Source organism: Balaenoptera musculus, chromosome 2 (genome assembly GCF_009873245.2).
Source record: "Balaenoptera musculus isolate JJ_BM4_2016_0621 chromosome 2, mBalMus1.pri.v3, whole genome shotgun sequence".
Classification (NCBI taxonomy): domain Eukaryota; kingdom Metazoa; phylum Chordata; class Mammalia; order Artiodactyla; family Balaenopteridae; genus Balaenoptera; species Balaenoptera musculus.
Genome location: NC_045786.1, coordinates 157,206,705 through 157,233,659, shown reverse-complemented (window position 1 = coordinate 157,233,659; position 26,955 = coordinate 157,206,705).

Below are 26,955 nucleotides of genomic sequence, written 5' to 3'. Positions count from 1 at the left end.
AATTGTTTAATGATAACACTAATGATGATGATGATATCTTCCATTTATTGAACATCTTTATTTGTCTTATCTCATGTAATTAATTTGTATTTAAAGAAACTGGGCCTAATAAGTAAACAAAATGGGAATAAATGACTATATAGACGATAATTTTTTTGTTAAAAAAAAAAACTTCCTACAAAAGAATTAAATAAGTATTAGGCCAAATTTGCAAATTTCCAAGTCTTCCATTCAAACCACAGCAGAAGGAGAAAGAGGAAAGAGAGTAAAGTACAAGCAGATATTAGATTGGTAATTAGCTTTGATCCTTTTGTGAGTAGACAGGCTAGGAGGCAAGACCGCTTTCAAATGATTTCAAAGGGACAGACATATGGTACAAACTTTCCTTAGGAGCAGGGACTTCCTGGAGCTGGAGTGAGTATTAAAAAAGTGTCACAGAGTGGAGAAATGGAGCAGTAAGTTGCCTGGCCTATGTTGGGCAGTGTCTTCAAAAGCATAAATACAGGGAAGCCATGGTGGTGGTGCCACTGGGAGTTGTGAAAGGGATCAGATAAACCAGAGTGGCCAAGGCAGGAGAAATAGGAGAGCATCTTCAGGTGGCAGTATTGGCAGAAGGCCTGCCTTGGAGGATGGATCAGGTACATGGAAATAATACAGGTAGACAGCAATGTAACATGAAACTGAAGATGTGCAGAAAGGAGATGGCACTTCCTGAAAGACAGATGGCCTCCTCTCCTTTGGTCTAGAGTTTTCAGAGTTCTTCTGATGTGAACTGAGGCAGAGAAATTCTGTCTTAATATATTTTTGTGTGTCCCTATTTTAACCCAGACCGGTCACATAAGAATACCTTTTATATTAGAATTAGTACATTATTCATTTATTGGGTATTGTTAACGGGCTCCTATTTTTGCATTCCATTTTTTCAACAGATATTTATTGAGAAATGATTATATGCTAAACACTGATTTAGATTCTGGAGATAGAGATAAAGGAAAGAGAGAGGGCTTTCCTGTTACCTTGAAGCTTACATTTTAGTGAGGAGGTGACAGAAAATATGCAAATGAATGTACCAAGTATCGTGCAAAGATTTATAATTGGCTTTTGTAGCAGAGAGGGACAAGTTAATGTCTGAAGACTGTGATTTAAATGATGATAGTAAGTTACCAAGTGACTCTGAGGAAATACCATTTCAGTCAGAAAATGCAAAGCCCACTGTAAAGACTTGAAGGTAAGAGTGAGCTTGATTTATTTGAAAATCTAAAATAAAGCCAGTGTGTTAGAGCATAATGAACAGAGCAAAAAGTGGCAGGGGATGAACTCTGAGACATACACTTCATGAGATGAAGTAAGAATTTGGAGGGTTTTTTTTTTTTTTTTAAGTGAAGTTGTTATGAACTGAATATTTGTGTCCTCTCAAAGTTCATATGTTGAAATCTAACCCCTAATATGATGATATTTGGAGGTGGGGACTTAGGGAGGTAATTAAGTTGTGAGGGTGGAGCCCTCATGAATGGAATTAGTGCCCTTATAAGGAGAGGACAGAGAGCTAGCTCGCTCTTTTTCTACTGTGTGAGGACTCAGCAAGAAGATAGCCTTCTGCAACCAAGAAGCAAACTCTTACCAGACACAGAATTGGCTGACACCTTCATCTTAGACTTCCCAACCTCCAGATAAGCCACCAGGTTTATGGTATTTTGTTATAGCAGCCTGAGCTAACTAAGATTACAGTGGAAAACTCTAGAGTATTTTTTGATAGGAGACCAACTGGTTTGCTCTTTTAAAAGAACACTCTGGAAAATGAATGCAGAATAAATTATAGGGAATAGGGACAAGAGTAGAAACAAAGAAATCAGTTAAGAGACCACTGTAGTCCTTAGGGGTGTGGAAGTGTGTGACAGTGGTGATGATGGAGAGAAATGAATGAATATGGGATGTGATTTGGAGACAGGAACGAGAGGACTTGTTGGGATGGGTTGGATGTAGAGGGTGAGGGAAGAGAAAAAAGATTTTTACCTTGTGCAGTTTGGTTAGTTGATGTGGCAGTTTAGAGAAAAGCAGAAGTGTGACATCCGGAGAATACAGTCGGAGTGAATCTATCAAAAGCTATGTTTCAGCGATTTTGAAGTTGAGGCACTGTTTGGAAATACAAGTAGAAAAGTACAATAGGCAGTTGGATATTCAAATCTGGTCTTTCAGGGAAAGCTTAAGTTTAGATATATAAAAAATAAAACATCATCAGAGTAAATGCAGCCTTTAAAATCCTCACTGCAATGACATCTCCAAACATGTAGCATATACCTTGCACCTAGTAGGAACTCAGTAAGCATTTCTTAAGTGTATTTTCATAGGAAGGTATAATGCTAAAGGTAAGGGAGAGCAAAGAATAAGAAATAGTTTGAGTAATTTGAGAGATGGCCTGTTAGTTTCCTATGGCCACTGTAACAAAATACCACAAACTAGATGGCTTTCAAGAACAGAAATGTATTCTTTCATAGTTTCAGAGGCCACAAGTCTGAAGTCAGTATCACTGGGCTGAAACCAGTGTGGGAGGGGACATGCTCTCTCTGGAGAATCTAGGGGAGAATCCTTTCCTTGCCTCTTCCAGTTTCTGATAGCTGTTGTCATCCCTTGGCTTGTGGATGCATCATTCCAGTCTTTAAGATCAGTATCTTCAAGTATCTGCTCTGCATACACATCACCTCCTCCTTTATATCTATTTAAAATCTCCGTCTGTCTCCCTTTTATAAGGATCGATATGAATGCAGTTAGAGCTCACCTGGATAATCTCGGATAATTTCTTCACCTCAAAATCCTTAATTTAATTACTTCTGCAAAGACCTCACCCCCCCCCCCTTTTTTTTTGGCCTTATAAGGTAGCAGTCACAGGTTACAGGGATTAGGAGGTGGATGTTTTGGGGGGGCTGTTTTTCAGTCTACTACAGATGGTAATGAATTTGATAAATTTATAAATGTTACATTATAAAGGTATGTAATTACAGCAAAAATAGATACTGTGTAAAGTATCATAGGAGCATGAAAATAAAACAAATTAATTCTGGGAATGTCCAAGGAGAAATACTTCAATGCCCTAGCTCTTGCAGGACAAGTAGAAATTTGTGAAGTTGAGGGTAGAGAGAAGAAACCCCAGGCATAGAGAACTGTATGAATAAAGGTGTGGAGCTGTGAGTGTATGTTGTAAGCAAAGGAAAAATCAATGAACATGCTTCAATACCAACTCCTAAGCAAGAAGTGTTTATTGAGTCCATACTGTTATTCAGCCTGTGGAGAATACAAACTAATTTAAGATACGATATTTGTAAAAGTCTGTAGCCTTAGATCATCCTTGGGGAAATAAAATGTGCATACACAGAACAAATAGAGAACAATATAAATCAATATGCAATTATATGCTAACCTTTGTAATATTTACCAGGTCTTCAGGGATAGAAAGAATCACCAGGAAATAAGTTTATTTGTGGGGATGGGGTATGAATCGTGAAAGAGGGGTAGAATTTGATCATGTAGAGAAGGTAGAATGTGCAAGGTGGGTTAAGCAGAAGAAAGAACATGAGTTAAAGCAGAATTTGGAGCTGCATGTGTTGTGGTCCATGTGTGAGTTGGAAGAAGAATTTCCAGACGCAAAGTATTTTAGAAGAGAGTGAGTTTATTGGGAACAAAGAGCAGAGTTAGCGAGGGGCCCTGCAAATACAGTGGGTTGACTTCCTGATAGACCATGGAGAGCCGACCCCCTTTGTGGGCTAGTAGCCAACTTTTATAGCCTCAAGACAAAGAAAATTCCTGCTGGCAGGATGGCATTAGGTAATTGGTCAGGATGCTACATGGTGAATATTTTACCTAATATGGAGCCGCGGGCTGTCCAATTTAGGTCAGGAGAGACCATGGCAACAGTTGCTATGGGGGCTTGGTTAATTCTGGAGATTTTTTGTCCTGTGCCCTCGATATAGGGCTCCACAGCATGAGTGTGAGAATATGAGACCAGCAGCATGATTGGAGTCCCTTGAAGCATCACAAGAAATGAGAGTGGATAAACTAAGATGTTGTCCTTCTATTGAAGGGTTTAAGGGCACAGAGAAGATGACTCCTTGAAGCCCTCCTCAAATAGTAGGGACCATATTGACACTTGCATTTTTGCCATACAGTTTGGACTGTGTAATTATTGTCACGTATAAACAAACAATGATTGAAACAGTGAACAAGTTTTGGCAACCCATCAAATTGTGAACTCTCTGGGAGAAGAATATATGGTTTATACTTTCTAGTTTTCCCCCAATTCAGGGACAGGAGGTATTGTATTGATAGAAAGCCATGACTGGAAAAGAGAAGAGAGACATTGATACAGAGATGGAGAAGGAGATAGAGAGAAATTGTGTTGTTGACTAGTCTCTAGCATTACACAAACGAACACAGTGTGTGAAACCTAGAAGGGGAGTCATTTAAATGATTGCTCTGGATCTCTGCCCAGATCTTGATAAGCTTCATGTAAACTAGCAATGAGCTGAGAGAGACAGACTGAGGAGGAGTTAGCGTAGTGAGGGCTGATTTACACTCAAAACACACACACACAAAGACAGTCACACACAGACACACACACACACACACACACTCCCTTGGCCTCTCTCATCTGGAGCATAAGTGTAATGTTTTCAGCCTGTCTACCTTAGTTGAGTTGATAAGATAATATTTATAAATTGCTCTGGGAACCATGGAAGTTGAACCACTAATAAAAAGTATTTTCCTAACATGACATTGGATTTGAAAGGTTTGGAAAGTGCCTACGTAGTACACTTGCGGGATTGTTGTAAGCAAGTGATACAATTTCAGTGCTTGTAGGGCTGTCTTTCTGTCTCCCTCCATACAGTCTTCTTGTTGATTTTACAAATATTTCAGCATTGATTACAAAACAAGCAATGTGCAGGGATCTGGTATTTAATTTTGTACTGCTTTCAATTATGGACGGAAGCAGTTTATGACCCCTGTGCTTTCATTCATTCATCTGTTAAAATGGACACAATTTTTCCTGCCTGATGTTCTGAACACATTTTTCCCAAGAGCATACTATGCTTCAGAACCTGTATTATCCTCTGGGAATAAGCAACTCAAAAGTCTGGGTATCTGCTTTTGAGGCCACAAGAGAATGTGAAAACATGCAAAAACTAGAAATATTTGTGTACCATATGTCATGTAACAAAAATAAAGTGTAATAAAATAGTTAATGGGGACATTATTGGGAATTTCTAATTACTTAGTTCTTCTCAGGGAGTCAGGAAAGGCCTCATCAAGGAGATATGAGTAACTACTGATGAAAAAAGAGGAGAATGGAAAAAGTAGACTTCAGATTGAAGAATAAGGCTCAGATTCACAGAGTAATAACACATATTTGGAAATCTCTATGTCTTCCATATAGTAGGTGGGCAGGATCCAAGGTGAAAGGGCCACAGTAGATGAAGGGACTTGTAGGGAATTGAACCTTGTGTACATTGCTTAATAGAAACTGTTGAAGCACTTTAAACAGTGGAGAGTGATGTGGTCAGATTTACATTTAAAGGTAAGTTGCTGAACAAAATGAACAAGCCCCAACAAGATAAGATGCTCTAAAAATATCAGTTAGTGACAATGTTAAAATATTTCTGGAAGGCATATACTGTGGTATGGTCATTAGAATCCATAGGTCTCTACCATTGTTTTAATACTGATGCTTCAGCCTTCAAGTATCAAAAGTTGACGGATTTGAGATCCTTCCTTCTTTTCTATTTCCCTATTTTGGAGGTTTTGTCCCACTGGGTCTCTCCATTCATTGTGATTTTGTGTGGCTGTGCTATTACTCTTGATATGGGAACTCAGGAGCCAGCGGTCTTGGGTGGGCAGGTCAGGATTCAATGGAGCACGAGAATAGTACTTAAAGGAGGATAAACCAAGGGAAAGTAATAACTATAATATAACATGTCCAACAAGGGGGCTTGACCTTTCGGAATCCTGTGAGCTGCAGCAGACGCTCCACTTGCTGCCTTGAATAGTGAAGAGATAAGTCTCCCCTACCGGCCTAAATACCCTTTCTGAGAGATCCCCATTGAGGAAGAAAATGAGCGATTTATGTCGGCTGAGTTAATGCAAGGCACACAGTTTTTTGGAAGTCCAGGACTGATGTCAAGGAGGAGACAGAGAATGTATAATCCTCAGGGGATCTAACATGTATTCAGAAGTGCAAGACTGGTTAGCACATAAGATGTTAAGACCGAAATACTCTGGGAAAGAAGGAATGACATGGGGGGTCTCTCTGAACAGAGCTAAGGAAAAACTTTAAGAATAATCACACAGCTCCTGTGACACCCCTTCCCAAGTAAACTTCCTTATGCTCAGAAGGCCTCCTCCAATGCCTTTAGAGCCCTCATCTCAATCTGCAGTTAGCCTTTTCATTTATGCAGTTCAAATCTGTTTCTCCTACTAAGCGAGTAAAAAGCAGTGGTAGTTTCTGGTTTCTATTATAGCCACTGAGCCTAACACAGCATAGGGGAGACAGTCGGTACTAAGTAAATTAATAATGTTATCATTTATGCAGGACCCGTTGTATGGCATTGAAATAATTGTCAAATTTTAACATGCATACAATCACCTGGGAACTTTGCTTTAAGGTGGGTTTTAATTCGGCGGATTTGGGGTGTCATTGATTCTGGGCACACTTTGAGAAACAAGGAGTTAAACATTTATGGCAGAATACCTGAGGTCCAGACAGTTTAGTAACTTATCCAGTTTACCCAGCAGGTTAGGGAACACCCTGCATTCTAACCCAGACCAGGCTGACTCCTGAGTTCTCAAGCATGCTCTCTGCTTTCCTAAACTCTGGCCATTCTTAAATGTGGCCACACCAACTACCCTGTCTCCCTTCCAAAATTGTGCCTCTCTTTCTGGCTCCTGGAAATACTGCAATGAAACATGTGGTTGTCTTGCCCCTGATTCATGAGTACTGCAGGGTATCCAGGGTATCGTGCACAGGTGGTTGCTGCCTTCTTAGAGTTACAGTGCAGTAGGAAGACTTTCATTTCTCTAGACCTAAACTAAATAAACTAAATAGCTCTACCAGTCATAAATTATAGTTGGTCTTTTCTGAACACAAAATGGGTCCTCACACACTGATGAAAGGTAGAGCCTCTGTCTTTGCCCATCTCAGCTTAAGTGACCTTAGCAACAGCACCCAGAAGTGGGATTGAAGAGAAATTGTCAGACCTGAGACAAATGTTCAAACATGAGGGTGAAAAAATGCCCAGGGCTAATTACCTTCAAATATCTATCTTTTATTACTGGATGCCAATTATGGTCTGATCTCTGAAAGATGATTAAAAAAAAAAAACACTGGAAGAATATATAACAATTGAATCTCATCAGAAGTCTCTTTACTCTCCTTGAAGCAGTTTGTGTAACTGTAGGTTGATGTGTGCCTCACATGTGTGTATGTGTGCCTCATCTTAGAACATGGCTGTGATAATGAACCATATCGCTTTTGGCTTCTACTGGGTGCGTTTTACAAGAAAGAATAGGCAGGGTTTCATTTTTCCCAGCTGTAAAGATGCAAAAATTTTAAATTAAAAATAACCTTTCAGCTGATTTCTTGCATAATTGCTATCTTGTTTTGCTAATACTGTGGCTGAATTATAACTTGCTGAGGCCTTGGGGATTTGCATGCTGGTTTATCCTCTGAATTTGCATTGACACATGGTTTTCAGTGAAGTGCGTAACTAAATCCTGTGGCCGAGAGCCTGGCTGGCAGTATTTGCATTGAAAATCAGTAGATTAGGGGAAGAATGACTCCTGTGCAGCCTCCCTAAATAGATTCAATGATGAAAATTCTGGGTCTCTCAAAATGCTGTTCACTTCCATTAAGTGGCTGGGGCTCCTGAGACCTTAACTGTACTTCATCAAAAGACCAAAACAAGAGGATACATGGGGAAAATGTACAGACAGCTACCACCATATGACACATATTTGTGATATGATCATTTGCCAGAATCTTTAAAATGGATTTTTGGGGAGAAAATTTGGGGATATTCTTGCTGAATGAACTTGAATTTTCTGATACCAAAAAAACCACCCAGAACATCATTTTGTTTTCTGGACCAGGGGTCAATGTATAAGGCCAGTGAAGAACTTAGCATCTTCAGTGATGTTATCAAACTGGCTTATGAAATATTTTAAAGGCAGTCAGTGAGACATTCTATAAGTTAGAAGTAAGTGAGCTTCTTTATAGGCTGGACTGTTTTCTTTCTACGCATTGCTTATATATTGAGATTTGTACCTACTGTGCTTCGGCTCCTAGGGATTATGCCTGGTGATGAAGAAGGACACAGAACTTTGACTTCAAACCAAGTTGTGTTTTAAACGCCGATAGTGATAGGAATTTCGTTTACTTGGCACCATGGTCTCTTCCCTTTCTAAATCTGAAAAGCATGTGAGAGTGCACTCAGAGCCAGCCACTGAAGGAAACTAAGTCCCTGAGATGTTGAAGGACATTCCCAAAGCAACACATTAGTCACTAGCGTGCTTATGCAAATCAACCTTCTGCCAGAAAGAGGGGAGGTGTACATGGAAAAGAGATGATCATTTTACAAAAAAGAAATTATATAAAAATGATGCCATGACATTCTTACATTTTGTCTCCTCCTATTGAGTATCTATGTTGTTGTGAGAACTGGGCTAGGAGCCCAGGGTTCCAGAAAATCACCCTCTTATTGTGATGGGGCTTAAGTTCAGATTCCTTTTGAGAAGAAACAGAAAGAAAGGGGTGGTTTTTGCTCTCATTTGGAGAAGGAGGCTTACACTGGTTTGTGGACCAGGTATGAAAGCACATCCCTGTTACCCAAACATGATGCCTAGTTTTGATGTTCCAGGTAATGAAGCAGCAATAATTGCTAGGCCTGCAGGGTAAAGCCTACTGTGGCTATTCAAGGAAATTCCTGTCAGGAAGACGAAAAGCCATAACCATTAACATTTATATTAATTTGTAATAGAAACAGTTTAGAGAGCTAAGAATGTCCCAACAAATTTAGACAAATAATGTTTGCATAAGTAAGAAAAGGAGAGCTTTTGCAAGACATTATATCACTATAATACAAAGCATGTTCTGTTATGGAGTTACGATAAAAAAAAATTATGAAGGATACAATACAATAACCATATAAAATTACCATTACATCTCAGTAAGTCACAGAAATGGAAAAGAAGGATGCTTCAGTGACTTAAGAAGGCTGAGCGTGAGATTCGGAAAACTCTTCTACAGCAAGGTCAATGGCTATAAATACAAATAAATCTCCTCTTCACGTTTCCTCCTCCAATTTCCTGGTTCCTATTTGGTTTTCTGGGCAAGCAAAAGAAAATAAAGAAACAAAAAAGAATGCTATTTTTCAAACAGATGGAAGAACATTTTCCTTTCTTTATGATTAACGTACCTCATCATTTCGTATTTATGTTCTCTTACTAGTAGCAGTGAATTCACACTCAAAGACCAAATTGGTAGCATAAACGTGTGGTCCTCAGAGCATAGCCCCCAGACAGGCAGCTTCAGCATCACCTGGGGACTTATAGAAAAGACATGGGATCGGTTCCACTGCAGACTGACTGAGTCAGAAATTCCAGGGGTGGAGCCCAGCAGTCTGCTTTATAAAGTCTTCCAGGTGATTCTGGTGCTTTCTAAAGTTTAAGAAACATTGTTGTAAACCTTAAGGTCCCTGAAGTTTTTATGACTTATTCAACTTGTCTTAGCATGGAAGTTCTAAATTCAATTCTTTGTTTTTAAACAGTTTTTTTTTTTATCCTTTAAAGCAGATGAGAGTCCATGTTCTAAAACTGATATTATGAGTCATTTCTTCATAAAGAAGAATAAGCATATCATTTAATAGTTAAAAATTATGTATTTTGCTATGAGTTAAATAATCCCCAGGCTAGCCTCCTTGTTATTCTCCATAAAGATTTGAAAAATGTTTGTCCTGATTTTGAAAGAACTGGACATTTTTCATGAAACAGTTTCATTATATGAAGAATATATTCAATAAAAATAAATTTAATAAAATAAAAATTGTTTTAAGAGCTCTTCCCTAAAATTTCAATTTATTTACAATATATCAGCCCATTATATTTCTCTTTATAAAAAAGTATTAGTTGCCCAGCAGCAATGGTACATTGTTGGTAACTTTAAGAAATGTCATGAAGTATCAAAAACTCTTAAGTTTCAGTATGAAAATATTCAAAAAAACTAATGCTTTTTACTTTTTTAATGGCACTAGTATTTCTCTGCATGTTTTATTCTTTCGTTAGGAAATACATATGCATGATATACACATATTTATCTATATTTTGCAATACACTCAGTTCTGAGCATGAATGAAAATGATTTTAACTAAATTTTGATATAAACCCGATTCAAACAAAAATAGTTCATATGGCATAAAAGAGTGTCTAAGTTAGTGTGTATAGAATAAATCTCTTTCAAACATCACCTATGATTTTTGAAGTGTGTAGGTTGAAATAATGATTTTACCCCTTCTGTTTTAGCTTTCGGCTGCCTCAGTAAGATCCTATGTGAAAACCAGTCCTGAAGGCATTGTGAGAAAGGAAGCATTCAGTATGATTTCAATACCTCATGCCATCAGGACATTCAGGTATTTTCAATAAATTATCTTTTGCTATAAAATTCCCTATGCTGTTTTGCAAACCTAACAGGTTAAAATGGTTTGGATTTGCCTTGGTTCAGTTTCCTCTGTGTTCAATCAACATAACCATTATTGAGTTCCAAACTGTGTAGTCAGGGACCCATGCTGGATATAGATACAGCAATATAGCCATCTAGCTGGGACTGCAGAACAGGAAAGTTTTATCCTTGGAATAAATAAATACATATTTTGCTATGTGTGCATATGTGTGTTTATAATATATAATAATATAAGCATATTATTATATATAAAAATCATGTATATGCACATATATATGGTTTTTTTAAATTAAATTGCTTTTACTTTCCAAGAGCTTCTGAAGGACTTTTCTGTTAACTGCCAAAGCAGATGGGTTTCATTAAACTGCCCACACCATTCTTTCTCTAATCATCTGCCTGGTCCAATCTGAGGGGAAAAGGGTAGACATATGAGGAATCTATTCTTCTTTAACCCTCTCTGCAAGGCATCTGCTAAGACCTCATTCATCACCGTGAAAGCTGTGAATGGATAGCTACGCAATACCCCAAGGTCTCATTGGGAGTGGCAGTGTAATGCCTAACCTCTCCTCTGGTAAAGCAAAAGCAACATGTACTTTTGTCAAACTGTCAGCAAACACTTCCCTCTTGATACAGTTTGCTCAACCCAACCTTCTGCAATGTCAACTGGCCGCAAATGTTTCATTTTGAAGAAAACCCCCAACCGGTGCCTTGATGTGGTTCTCACAAATGAGTACTTTTGCCTCTGTGGTGGCTGAAAGTGTGTGGGATTTGTTTGCCTCTGGAGGGATCCAAACTATGTAGGAAAGAAAATGGCTTTCAAATTTGATTGTCAAATTATACTATTAGGCTGTGTGACCTACATAGCTATTTAATAAAATCAGCCCAATATATCTCCTTATCAACCATGTTTAAAATGAGAGGAGATCATTTAGTCATTCATGATACCATAGAACTACTGCTTTTCTGGCAGGCTTCAGGACTAATGGACGACTGCAATATAAGCAGCAGATACCAGCCCCTCACCCCAGCCCCACTCCTCAGCTGGGACTGAATGCTAATGTAGGGTTAACTATGTGGCCCACACTTACGTTCAGTCATGAGTGCCATAACTCTTCAATCAAATGAAGTTAAGGCTGGAATCATCAGACACTTGTTAATTACAGTGTGAAATATCTCAGTCACTTTGTTTTTAGATGTGGCATGAGAATTATGAAAGACAGATAATGGCACTCGTTATGCAGGGTGTGAAGTGGTCCATTAAGCCGTGGAAACTTCTTCCATGTAACAATATTCACCCTAACTTGCCTCAGAATTCCAGTTCCTAGCTGTCCAAAGGCTAAGGCACTTGAGAAATCAACATGATACCTGGTAAAATCTCAATTTTTCCTTAGTTTTCAGGGAGTGTCTAGTCACAGAGTAGCTTTCTATCTATTCATTTTAATTTTTTTTTAGTGCAACTACCTCTCCATCTCTAAGTTGTTCCATAATTACTAAGTATCACAGAAAGTATTTTCCTTTATAGTGAATTCAGTTCACCTACCTAATGCCAATGTGAGTTTTGATGTCCTCAAGGATGATTTTCCGTTTGTAAATATTTTGATTTAAATATTCAATATCAAATTTATTGATATTATATATCCTAAAACTTAGTTTTTTGTTCTGCTTTGTTTTTAATCTCTATTAGTAACTATGGCAAGTGATAATCACTTTTAAGGAGCCTTAATACAGCTTTCTTCCATTTACAAAATTATTAAATACACCTCTCAAACATTTTAAACTGTATCTATAGAACAATTATAGTTTCTTTTTTTAAGTACTTTTATTATCCAAGGGACAATAAACTGTCCCAAATACTTAAGTAAATCTTGTAAATTAAATAAAGACAATATATATGGTAATCTCTTAAATAATTATTTAGTGTGTGTAAACTTTACTAGACCTCAATATAAAGTTGCAAAACTAGACTAATTACTCAACACATTTTAAAAAGGAATTGCGAGTATTTAGCCTGATTGGCTAAATTCTCAAATTGTCAAATATGTACAGCATATTCTGAAATCGGAATATTGACATCCAAGTTAAATTCTCTTAAATCTTTCTCTGCTTAATTTAATCTTCTTCAGGTTAATAAATATAACTCAATTAGGTATAATAATTCATCCCCAAATACTTGGCTTTTCCTGTTCTGGTGACTGTGATTGAATATGACCAGAAATGTAAATTGGGATTTGAATGGCACACCTTGAACTTTTTAGTTTGATAGGACTTTACAATTCTTTAAAATAATAAAAAGAAATCTGACTGAATTTTTGACCTTTCTAATAGTTCAAGGGTACTGTCAATATTACTTACCCTGAAGTTGTGAAAAGACCTAAGTGTGATGGTTATTTACATCATTTTGAGAGCAAAATTTCACATATGTTGAGCTTGTTTTGAGGACTATTCAGCTTCTTCCCTTTGATTTACCTGTTTTTAGCTATTTTCTTTCTTCAAGAAATCCATAAGGCATAATGTCACATTCAAGCCATTTACAACCTCACACCATTTTTGGGTCATTATTTCTCAGTGCAAATGTCCTGATTCTGTTAAATGGCTGGCTTTTCTTGCTGACCATCCCCACACAATAAAACTACTTCCCTAAGTAGAATCAGTGAAATACTACTTATGCTTTAAAGCCGAAATAAAATCCCACCAGATCTGTGAGATCTTTCTCCATTACTTCACCCAGACATGACCACAGATACCATGGCCTTAGAATCTCTAGCAATGGTTCCTAAGCCATGCTGGTCAGAACTCAGCTCATCCCTCCTCCTGGGTGATGAAGGGGGATGGGCATCAGGGAGGTGGAGCTCTAAATCTTGCTCACCTGCTTCAACCAGAGTGGAAACCCTTTGTTTATTTCTGTATTTTTCCTTATTCAAATGAAGCTTACATCTACTTAAGAATACCACAGCTTTTAAAAAATAATAAATGAATCCAAAATAAAACAAATCAAAACTAACATTTCCTCTCCCTGCTAGATTATAAATGCCAAGAAAGTGATCATTTTTCCAGCATGCCTTTGATTCCCCAACACTACTTTGTCTATAACTTGGTGAATGAATAAATGCTATTATATGGGTTGACATTATGCTAGGTATAGCAAAAATTTAACTAAATTTTAATGGAAAGAAAATCAGGCTAAAATTTAAGATAGCTGGTTTAAGCCTGTACCTCACTTGCTATGCTAGATATAGGTGTGGGATAAACCTCTTGATTATTAAGTTCCAGTTAAACCGAATAATAATTACTGTAATACCAAAGGCAAACATTACTGCAGGAAGGCAGGTAATAATTATGGTTAAGAATTTGGGCTTTGAAGCTAGACTGCTCAAGTTCAAATCCTGGCTACAATTTATACTTTTGTACTTGGACCAGTTACTTAACCTTAAGCCTCGGTGTTTCTATATGTAAGATTGAAATACCTTATGGAATTGTTGTTGGATGCATTAATTTATGTATCGTGTACAACAGTACCAACAAGATTATTTAAGGAAATGCTCTGAAAAACATAAAGCACTAGGTAGTGAAGATATAACTCAAAATATCTCAATTTTTATAATTTCTAACACCAAGAAATTTCTAGCACCAAGTTGAGGAGAACTTAGTGCAGCTATTTTAGCTACTCAGAACTTCAGAATTCTCAGAAGAGTACCATGATTATCATATGTTCTATGAGGTTTTGCATTAAAACAAGATATGGCGAAAATCATGATGATTATTAATCAATAGCAACAAAAACTACTTTAGCAGCATCTTTTCTGGCCACTAACCCAGAATTAATATATGCCTATTTGCATTGCTGGGCCATCTAATAAAAGTTAATATTACAGCATATGTTCTTTATTCATTGTCCTTTTCTACTTGAGAAAGCTTCGTAAGGACAGGACTTCATTTAGGGTGAAACGCCTGTCCTGGTTTGATGTCCGATTCCCAGGCACCATTCAATTCTGGGCAAACCAGCACAGCTGGTCACCTTAGGGCTTCTTCCTCTCTTCCCTAAAATGTTTAGCATCATTTCTTGCATGTGACCAGTGCTCAATTAACATCTACTAAATGGAAATAAATTCAGTTGCTTGCTATCAAAATCCATCTATCAGTTCAGGCATATTCTTTGACCGTAGACCCAAGGGAAATGTCTTCGTCTTATGTGATTGAAAAGTTACCAGGTGAATTGATGTAGGCCCAGGAAAGTCAAAGAAGATTAAAAGAGAAAGTAAATCCAGTAGTGCAGTAAAAGTAAACTACCCAGAAAATTTTAATATACAGTAATTAAATTTTTTATTCATCTGTTGGAAAGTATGGAAGAGGTTGATATTAACTAGCCAAAGTAGTAATATATTAAGTGTCTCTAATCGGCATTAACTTTTATTTTAATAAGATAGTAACTGTATGTTTAATAAATACTAACAGCTTATTAAAATGTAGTGATGGGCCATTATGGTAAGGGTTTATAAAATTCTTTCTTTTTACGGATTCAAAATGTTTTAGTAAATGATACTTGTTGAAACCCGTATACAATTAAAGAGGAACATTAAATATCTCTGCTTTAAGGAAAGCATGGGTAATGCCCTCTAATAATTATTAGTGTTAATGCACACTGAAGGAGTCTGCTTGGTTATTCATCTTTTGAAATCCCCATCAACGACTCCTTGATCTCGGCAGTCCCCTGAGAGCTAATGCAAGCCTGATACATTCATGCTTTGCACTCCCAGCTTCAGTGATGGTGCATCAAAGGGGTAGAAGTTCATAAGTCATACTTTCTGCTCCAGTCCCTGTTAGAAATATCAACAGAACATGCTTTCTGAAGAGTTTTAAGCACTTCCAACCCCTGTTGGAAACAGGAAGGGCAAAGGTAAAAACACAAAATATTAAAAAAAAAAGTAAAGGAAACAATATTGAACTTCAAAAAAAAGAAGAAAGAAAGAAGGAAAAAAATGCTTGCTTTGCATTTGGACTAAGTTTAGCATTTTTTTTTTCTCTCTCTGCTTACTAATTCACCCACCCCGTGATCCTTGCGAGGGCAGAAAGTCAAGCAGCCTTGTCCCTGTGCACCTCTGTACTCTGGGTGACTTTTCTAAGCTCAGGGCTCCCACTGACTTCAAAGAGGGGAAAGGCCATGGAAGAAATCCACAGGGTGCTGGGGGGAAAAGAGCCGAGGACAAAGCTGCAGTTAAGTCAACTGAAGTGTAGCATTGTTTCTTTATCATCATCTGATGGGTTCAATTAAGTTCTATCTTCGATATTATATAGCACATATTTTTTCTCTAGGTGAAATAGAAACATCTGTATGTTCTTGTAAAACTATGCCCCCAGAAAAAACAAACAAACAAAATTCTAAACGGTTTTATGTGTATAAATGTCAAGCCAGGCAAACATCAGGAATATTGTTCCTTCCCTGCTTCATGGGTTCATATTATACAGAAGCTGTCCTGGCAGTAGTCATAATTTTGGGGGTGACTGAGTCTAATGAGAAGACTATAAGGTGTTCACAACCACTTGATCAACACTTAATACACATGGAGGTCTGATTGGGTGAAAAAGAGGAGGAGGTCACAGAAATGGAGAGGTAAGATAGAGTTTTATGAAGCTGTTGCTAGAGACTGATATTAGGTAACAGTTTTGTCACATGAACGTTTTTTCATGTGTAAATTTCACATAACAATAATCCCATTGGTCCTCCTCTCCCACCTCCAAGTACTTCATTCTTGACCTGTATTTTGAGATGGACAAGACCAAATGCATGCCTTTTGCAAGTGCTTCATTTGAAATAAACTACTCAAAAGGTATATCGTATTTATATACCGACTTTTTTATGTTCAAATCCTTCTTTGTTAATTGTTACTGTTCTTAACTTGCTGTTTTATGTCTTGGGCCTTATATCAACTTTTTTTTCGCTGTAATTTGACCATTTTAAAGGCCTGCTGTCAAACACCATTTCACAGTCTAATTTCTAATATTTCCATTAAACTTTCTACATCTCCTGTGGAATTCTTTCCTTGAGCATCACATTCATGTTATCCTTCTTCCAAAAACCTAATAATGAGCCTTGCAACTATGTGACTAATTTCTTCCAGAACTTGTCACTACCAAATGCTCACACCAAATGTTATACTGTTAGTACATGAGAAGCTCTACATTCAGAAAGTTCACTCTCTGTTTTATCCCTCAAATAGCCAAAAATGGATACCTATTTTCATCACCAGAGTGAAAACCTAGTTGCCGTGGTTTGGTCTCTGTTGGTAGTAACAGAGCTCCCTTGAGAAGCCTGTATTCTTGATAAAGCATATCAATAAATAATGACTGAGGGACTTACCGTAGTAGAACAAGTTTGAAATCATGACTTTGCTCCTGTGCCTTCTCCTGTATCCTGATGACAAAACCTAGGCTCCCATGAACCACAGCATGTTGTGTATTCTCGCCCAGAAGTCACCAGTGGGAGCCACAACAGATCAAATTTGGCCACATCCGTTCATTTACTCTTGTCAATGGCTGACTTTTGCCTACAGCTGCTTAACTGAGTAGTTTCAATAGAGACCATATCATGGCCCACAAATGCCAAGATAATTACTCTCTGGTTTGAGAAAAAAATTGCCACCTATTGTCCAGCAGAAAACAATGATAGTTCCTAAGATAGAGTTTCTGTCCTGGTTTCTAATTTCCTTCCCTTTCCCAGTAAAATGTGGTAGCCGACCCAGAAGAAATCTCAAGATCCCCTTCAATTTTCACTTTAACTTGGAACAAGAGTTCTTTTTTTTTTAAATTAATTAATTAATTTATTTAGTTATTTATTTTTGGCTGTGTTGGGTCTTCGTTTCTGTGCGAGGGCTTTCTCTAGTTGCGGCAAGCAGGGGCCACTCTTCATCGCGGTGCGCGGGTCTCTCACTATCGTGGCCTCTCTTGTTGCGGAGCACAGGCTCCAGACGCGCAGGCTCAGTAGTTGTGGCTCACGGGCCTAGTTGCTCCGCGACATGTGGGATTCTCCCAGACCAGGGCTCGAACCCATGTCCCCTGCACTAGCAGGCAGATTCTCAACCACTGCGCCACCAGGGAAGCCCGGAAAAAGAGTTCTTGATCTGGAGTTCATGAATTAGATTCATCTCTGGTTCAGGTGTGTGTCTGTGTGTATGTGTGTATGTGCGTGTGCACGCGTGCACATTTTCTGGAGCAGCATATGTTCGGTGGCTAAGAATATAGTTCAGATTCATATGATTCTGATGTTTGAATGCAAGCTTTAATAGTTTGGCTGTGGGACTTTATGCAGATTACTAAGACTTTTCTAAATCTTAATTTTCTCATCTGAAAAAAATGGAACTATTAACACCTACCTGAAAAGACTGCGTGAGCGTGAAAATAAATATGAAATCGTCTATCATGTTCTTAAAGCACATATCAAGTGCTCACTACCACTCCTAGACCTTAGATGGAACGTCTATTGAATACTCAATGCCAAAACAAGCTTACCTGCTACTCTTGTCCCTGAATTAAACTTGAGAAAATTTAGTCATCTTAATGATTCCAAATAAAATCTTCTTAACATAGTGAAGAATGAAAGGACCGTAGCCATGCTTTCATAGATAGGAGAATAATGAGGTGCCATGCAACAAGCTTAATGAAACACAGCTTCGAAGAGCATGTATTAACGCAAGTCTCCAGCTTATTTCTAAGAGTAGCCACAATTAAAACCTGGATATTCCTGTAACAGAGCTTTTTAAAATTTGTATTTTACTTTCATGCTGATATCACAATTTTGCCCCGAAGAAAAATGCACAAAACAGAATCATCCATTGGCTTAAAGCTGATTCAAAAAAAGCAATCAAGTAAAGTTTTTAGAAATCTGATTAATTTTATTGAGGATTATGCAGCACAAATACCTATTTAATAATTGAAGATTTAAAAAATAAGTTGATGAAATAGTGATTTTTTTTAACCCAGGGACTAAAACAGAAATAATAAATTTAGTTTTAGAAAACAGATCTGCCGATTTAACATCCTTTCCAATCTGAAGTGGTACCAGCAGTGTTGAGAATGACAGTACCTATGTTATGACTGTTTGAATTTCAGAAAGCCTTTGGTTAAATTCTGCATAATTGGTTCCTGCTTAAGACAGAGCTTGCAAGAATCCAGGAGGAGACATGGGAGTAGATAAAGAATGAGTGAAAGAAACAAAAAACAGACACTCCTGGTAAGAGGAACCATGTCCACTCTGGGGGGAAGTATTAAGAGAGTTCCACATGGAGCAGGGCTTAGATCTTGGCTGCCTTTTATCTGGGTAACTGGTTCAGACAGTGGGATCAGATTTAAGTGGTTACATTTGCAGATGCTGATTGGAGGACAGTGAACATGAGATAGCTGCCAGAGAAATTCGGAAGGCACGGATGTACTTTATTACAGCACCGAAGACCAACACATGGCATTTAATAGTTATAAACACATTAGGCTCAGAATACATTTACATAAAAATACAGGGGAAAGGGGCAAGAGTTAGAGCCTTAAAATATAGACATGTATGACACAGGATAAAATAAAAATCCATTCACAGAAGCTTGGATTTGAAAGTTTTCATACTTAATACTTCAGAGTCTAAAATATAAGCACTAAGCGGGTTAAACTATTTACATTAAAAAGACACCACTTTGGGGAGAACTATATATACTTGGGGCATTAAGATAGATTTGGGGATCTTTTACAACGTGGATGCAAGTTCAAATTTCAGGTCATTTCACAGCAAAGAAGACATCACAAACTAGGATAAATTAGCAATGTAGTCCCAACTTTGTGACTATGCCTCTACAAGTCAGTTGGCAAAAATAAAAATAAAAGAGAAAGGATATGCTTGATATGTTGATATGATTTCTCCCATAAGCATGGTAAATTTAAATATGGTGGTATAACGTGGACCTGATAAATTTGAAAGGATGCCCGACTGACTGAATGTATGCTGGCATAGGACTAAAATGACCTTTGTCTCCACTTTATCAATTTAGAAATAAAGTAACAAAAATTGCTCATTCTTCAGAAACAGTTGCACATGCAAGTGTCAGCATTGTAACTTCAACTTAAAGAAACCAAGTTAGTTATTACCATTACCAGCTTTCAAAAGGAATGGCAAAATGCAGGCAAGAGGAAATGAATTATTTCCTTAAAATACAGTCACATTATATGAACAATCAGATGATTCACATTGACTTTAAGAAGAAAACACACATATTGTAGTATACAATGCTATTCATGTTCTTGTTTAATTGATTGCAAAGAGTACTCTAGGGTGATGACAAAATCCCTGCTTGTCACTGCGATCAATCATCTAAGAGTAAAGAACAAACTGCAAGAAAGCAAACAAACATTTTAAAATTGAAAACTCGAAACAAGTAATTTAATTTTTAAGCCAGTCAGCTGATGCTCATATAAATAAACCAGAACTGATCAGAGAAAAGGAAACTCGAGATTAAAGATTTGGAATTATTTTAACAAACATTAGTACACTTCAGAAAAGATCCTGTGTATCCTGGCTGAGAGTTAAGGATCTTTTCTGCTTAATTCTGAGCAAACAAGATTACAGGAAATAATCACATCCCATAGATTCTCTAGTTGGATAAATAAGGCTAAGCATTCATAACAAATAAGTTGTATCTTCTGTGTGGGCTCTCAGGAGTGTGCTGGAAAGATTTTGAGGCCATTTCTAGACTCCTGAAAAAATTCCTTATACAATTATCACTGTTTCTTGGAGGAAATGCTAGTAGGGTGTTTGAATGCACAACTTTGCAATTTCCAAATTTTCCTTTTGTTATGATTCATTAGAGAGGATCAGGGCATGTTGCTACTTCTCTGTAGAAGTACTGACTTGTATTCATTCAAGAAATTAACTGTCCCAACACCCTGAATAGACGAATATATTCTCAGCCTACTTTTCACTGGAAAATGAGAAAGTATGTTATCAAATTTTCATGTTAAGATAGTTTTTCCTTTTTTTCTTTTTTCTATTTTCTTTCCAGAAAAACAAATATTGACCTGTATCTGATATTCACTATAACGTGTATTTGATACATGACACAATGTTAAAAAGGTACAATAATAATATTTAACTTAATGATGATTTACTCTTTCTCAAGTACTATGGGAATGTTTGATATCGTTTAACTTATTTATATACAAGTCCTAAGAGATGAGGTTTATTATCACTGTTTATAGATAAGGAAATGGAATCTTAGTGAAGTTACGTAGCTTGCCCAAGGTAATGTCAGACCTAGGAATTAAACCTAACTAGGTTTGCTTTAGAGTCTGCATTAAGAAAGATTATAAAAATTAGGTATTTATGAATTTTTAAATATTTATTGAGTGCCTATTGTGTTCTCAGCATTATTATGGGTACTGGGAGAAACATCAATGAACAGAACAATTACTATAGCATGCAACATATTTTTCAACTTAAAATAATACAGTGTCTGCAAGCCTGAGCAGATAGACTACAATGGATAGCCAAAATCACTTACCTAGGAGAATGGGAATGGCTAACAGATGGTTTGTTGTTGTTATACATACTTTTCTGAAATAAGGCCAAAGTATACCAAATGATCAGGCACTAATTAGAGTTTTTTTCCACTTATCTTTTTGCATGATACCTCAAATATTAAAACAAATATATTATACTGTGACTACCATGCTACCACAATTATGTGTTTGACATGCATTATATATACTTCTTGCAACAGCTTCCCAGAGGGGTTGCATGATCTCCAACTTGAAGTGCAAGAAATTTATGCACTCTGATGATGCCCGACTTGACAGAACAGTTTATGGAGGCTTTGAGGGTCAAATCCAACTCTTTCTGGCTCCAAATAATGCCTACATTACACCATGATCAACCTAATGCACAAATATTTGGAGCATACCTCCTATAAGATCAGGGAATGCTCAACTAGACTGCTGTGGGTAAGAGATCTCACAAGCCTAGTGTTTAAGGATGCTTATGGGAGCTTTCCTCTTTCCCTATACCCTGCAGAGCAGATTTTACAATGGACAGTCTAAATAAGGGAGAAACCGAGATGTTAAGCATTATTTTGTACGTCTTTCAGATAATGAAAGAGAGGTGATCCCTGAAAAAGAAAGCAGTTTTTATTTCAGCTTTTATAATTTTTACTTAATTTAATAAAATAATAAAATCACTATGCATGTATAAAATCTATAAACGGGACAGGATATTTTATCCCATATTGCCTTTAAAGTCCTGTTAGCTTGTATTTATTCCTACTTCAGTTGGCCGTTTTGCATTCAAAAATCTCACGTGGCTAATGCTCTGATGTATTAAAATAGCACTTGGTATATTACTGCAAGATCTAAGAGTGCCTGCATATCTACCCAATCCTTGCTTCCTTCTTTAAAATTCTTCTTGTGGTTTCTACAGTGATAAAATGAAGAACATTTGTAAAAACTTCCACAGAGACCATCAATTTGCAAAAGACTCATATATTTGCTTTCACCAGATATATATTCTTTGTATTAAGTTTTTTGTTTTTTGTTTTCTCTTCCATAAAGAAGACTGAATCACCCGTATTGACTGAATCTAGAATGGAAATGGTCCTGGCAGTTGTTTTTCCTCCTCTAGCTCTTCTCCATCCGAAGTTCCAATTGCTCTGCTTTGACATCACACCTTTTCAATGTGTCCAATAGAACTCGCACTTTGCTGAAAATATGAGAAAGGAGAGGGGGAAAGAAGATTGTTTTTTTTTGTTTGTTGGGTTTTTTTCCTGATTTAGTTCAATACATTTTGGCCTTGTCCTTCTATCTACACAGATCATGCAGGTAAAGAAATAATATGCATAGATTATTTCACAGAATCCTAATAGCAACCTTATGAGCAAACTTGAGCAAAATTCACATCCAGTCAGTGGCAGAGCAAAATTCAACCCAGGGTCTCTCTGGTTCCAAACCTCCTACTCTGACTCTCCTGCTCCAGTTTCTATCAGCTGATAGAATTTTATCACGGCATGTCTTGATATTCCTCCTCAGCTAAGTGCAGATCCTGGGATGGGAAGGAGGCTTGTACGGGCACTCAGATTAAAAATGATTGTCTATATTTTTTTTGATGCCCAAATGATGCATCAGTATTGTTTACAAATGGCTGTAGGGAAGGACAGAGATAGAAGAGTGTACAACAAGGAGTGTGTTTCCAACAAGCACAGTTGCCCAAGTCCCATGACATGGCTCACATTAGACATTTATTAATCTGTTGATTTGTTTACCAGAAAATACTAGGATATCAGTTGTTGGAAGATCTTAGTTGGTCAAATGGTTTAAAATAGTGTTTACTGTAGATCTGTGAGTTTGGATCTTAGAATCTCAAAATTGAAATCCGTATTAGATTTGTTCTGTTCCAATTCTTTCATGTTAATGTTGGAAGGCTTGTGACTAGAAGATGCACATTGCTGATCAATGGTAAAACATTCCCACCTAAAAACAGAAGACAGGCGTTTTCACTCTGATTGGAATATCCTTTTCATTTACCAGATGATCCTTCTCTGTACTTGCCACACTGACTTGCACAAGTACACACACACACACATACACACACATTGCACTTCTCTTCATACTTCCTTCATACATATCATTACAATACTTCCTGCCATGACAAGTTTGAAGATTTAAATAAATGATGGTTTTTAAATGGTTTAGAAAGATCAAGGGAATTTTAAGAGTTCAGTGCAAGGAAGAAACCACAGTAAAGAGCTAAAAGCTCTGCCAGAGAAAAGAAACATATTCCTGTGAGAATTTCAAGAGGGCCTCCCCTCCCACTTAGGGTCCTGCTTTTGACTCAGCTTTGATACAGAGGCGGGCCTGTATCTGTCAGCCTGGAGCTTTACATATTTAAGCTGTGGATGCCTGGTGTCACTCAAAGGAGCCTAATGACCCATTGTTCTCATATTGGTTATTATTTATCAGTTAGGAATAGAATAGAATTAGAATAGAATAGAATAAATTAGAATAGAATAGAATAGAACCAGATGACTCAGTTGGTATGAGGACAGTGAGCTTGTGGGAAAACAAAGAGGAGCATTTGATGAACACCAGAAATCAGAAAGTGTGTTTGCACCAACTCACTGACAAAATCTCCCGCTTGTCTTAGAATGTCACTCCTTGGTTTGGTGCTTTGTGTCTGGCAATCCATGGTGTCTAATGGTAGATGTCCCTCTTGTCTTAATTCAAAGTATTAATCATTGTAATCTTAAAATCATAAAGAGTGAATTCTTACTTATCTGAATTTTATTTGGTCACAATTTTTACTTTCTGGAGGAAGATTCATGTTCCAAGAAAGCAAGCACATTTTTCAAATTTTGGTGGGAACATGAGGGAATTATAGGATTTTAGGAAATTGTCATATAATTAATTATAATTTCTAGACTTATATGTCAGTTTCTGTATAAGGAAATGAGACCTGTTTTTTAGAATGATGATATTTTTATCTTTATAGAAGTCTCAAGTTTTTTAAATTTGTTTTTTAAAAAATGTTGGATTAAGGCAGAAATATGTGTATATACATGCATATGCCTATATATAGATATTTGCATATATACAGTTTTTCGCAACAAAATGTGAAACAAAAAGAGATTTGAGGAAGATATTGCTTACCCAATACAGTATACAGATCTTTCTACATTTACTTTGGGGTTACATCCCAACAAACCCATCATAGGTTGAAAATATGTTTTGAAAGTGCATTTAATACACCTAACCTACCAAACATCATAGCTTAGCCTAGCCCACCTTAAACATTCTCAGAACACTTACACATTAGCTTACAGTTGGACAAAATCATCTAACACAAAGCCTATTTTATAATAAAGTGTTGACTATCTCATCTAATTTATTGAATACTGTACTGAAAGTGAAAAATAGAATGGTTGTGTGGGTACAGAATGGTTATAAATGTGTCAGTCGTTTACCATTGCGATCACATGGCTGACCAGGAACTCTAGCTCAGTGCCACTGCCCAGCATCATTGGACTGCATATCGATAGTGCAGCAGAAGATCAAAATTCAGGATTTGAAGTAAGGTTTCTACTGAATGCGTATGGCTTTCACGCCCTCATAAAGTTGAAAACTTGTAAGTCAAACCATCTTAAGTTGTGTCCATCTGTATTACCCAATATTTTATTGCAGAATATTCAAACCATACCCCTGAACTACTTGGTTTAATTGTTGTATTTTGATACTGTCCTTTAAAATCATAGATATGGATTTGGAATTGTGTTCATGAGAAATTTAATTTCAGCATCTAGCTACCCAACTACCTACCTACCTATCTACTTAACTGTCTTTGCCTCTATTGGTCCACTTCATCTAACTACCATGAAGGGGAATGTCTTCAAATCTTCACCACACATACAGAGAAAACAATGCTTTGTTTTGAATCAAGACTCAGAGGATTCCCTGATGAGATCTGATTATCTTGTTTGCATTGAGAGAACCATCTTTACCTCAAAGCTTCCACATCATTTGAATATATGCCTTGCATATTATTTGTAAAATTAAAATTTTAATAAGGCCCTAAAGCAGAAGAGCAAGCATCAGACTGTAATTCTCCCAGCTGAGTTAGTTCTCCATTTGGCAGTGGTTTCACATAGCACTAAAAGTCAGATAGGAAAGGAACTGCTTTCAGAATAAAAAAGGGAACTCAGGGTGTGTGTATGTGTGGGGAGAGGGTGGTGGTGAGAGTATATATCTGTTTCTGTTTGAAAAAAAAAACAATATTGATTACCTCTTATTTACCAGGTGTATTGTTAGGTACTTAACAAGAAATATTTCAAAGAAGTCTTACTATGAAATAACTCTAAGAATCTTTATTTTAAATGTTAGATACTGAATTTCTCCTAGGTTATCCAATTTCCAAAGGAAGAGTAAGAATTTGAATTTGTATCATTGTACGCACTTCTATTTATAGCATTTGTTGTAAAAGGTACATTGGTCTCTTAGAAAACTTAAGAAAAAAGTCACCAAGTACAATAGACCACACATAAATTTTAACTATTCAGAAGGAAAAAGGCACAGTAATTTTCCAAATAAATTATATATATACATATGTATATATAATATATAAATTATATATATATACAAATATATATATATGCCAGTGTTCACTTTGTTGTAATTTTCTTTTCTGTTATGTGATATTCTTTCTCCTTTGATTTTGTCTCCTCAGTTCTCTAATGGAGCTAGTGGAATCTCTTCCCGTCATAGGTTTTATATTTCTTTATACTCTTTAACATGTTTACACACTTTTAATTCCTAATCATGTTGATTAACTTGAGGGCTTCCCTGGTGGCGCAGTGGTTGAGAATCTGCCTGCCAATGCAGGAGACACGGGTTCGAGCCCTGGTCTGGGAAGATCCCACATGCCGCGGAGCAACTGGGCCCGTGAGCCACAACTACTGAGCCTGCGCGTCTGGAGCCTGTGCCCCACAACGAGAGGCCGCGATAGTGAGAGGCCCGCGCACCGCGATGAAGAGTGGCCCCCGCTCGCCGCAACTGGAGAAAGCCCTCGCACAGAAACAAAGACCCAACACAGCCATAAATAAATAAATAAATTAATTAATTAAAAAAAAAATCCCTTTAAAATGTTGAATCCCTACTCTAGGTTGCTAAGTGAGAACTACAAATAATAACACAAAAGAGGTAAAAAAAAAAAAGTGAAATAAAAGGACTATTGGTGGGCATTTAAATCAGTTAAGCACTGAGATAAGTAATAAAAATAGGAATAACAATCACATTGGAAATACCAATGATAATTCTTTAAAAGAAGATATATAATACAGTTTTTACTGAGCCCAAGCTTGTACTGTTCACCACAGGACAGGCCAATAAATCGAGAGATGTGGTGTTGGGGCAAGGAATAGAGACTTTATTCAGAAAGCCAGCAAACCCAGAAGATGGTGGACTAGTGTCCCAAAGAACCGTCATCTCGAAATTAGAATCCAGACTTCTTTTATACTAAAAGGGGAGGGGATAAAGTCCTGATTCTGGTCAGACTCCGGAGGGGATGTGTTAATTTCTTCTTTCCTGAAGCATTCACTGGTGGGCCTGGTCAGGACGTTTCCTGTGAGCTAAACAAATGTATTTTAGCTTAACGCTCATAATGTGGGAAGCAGGGTTCCCAGAGTTGGGCCACTATGTATAATCTAAGCTTATAGGCAACATCCCTTTAG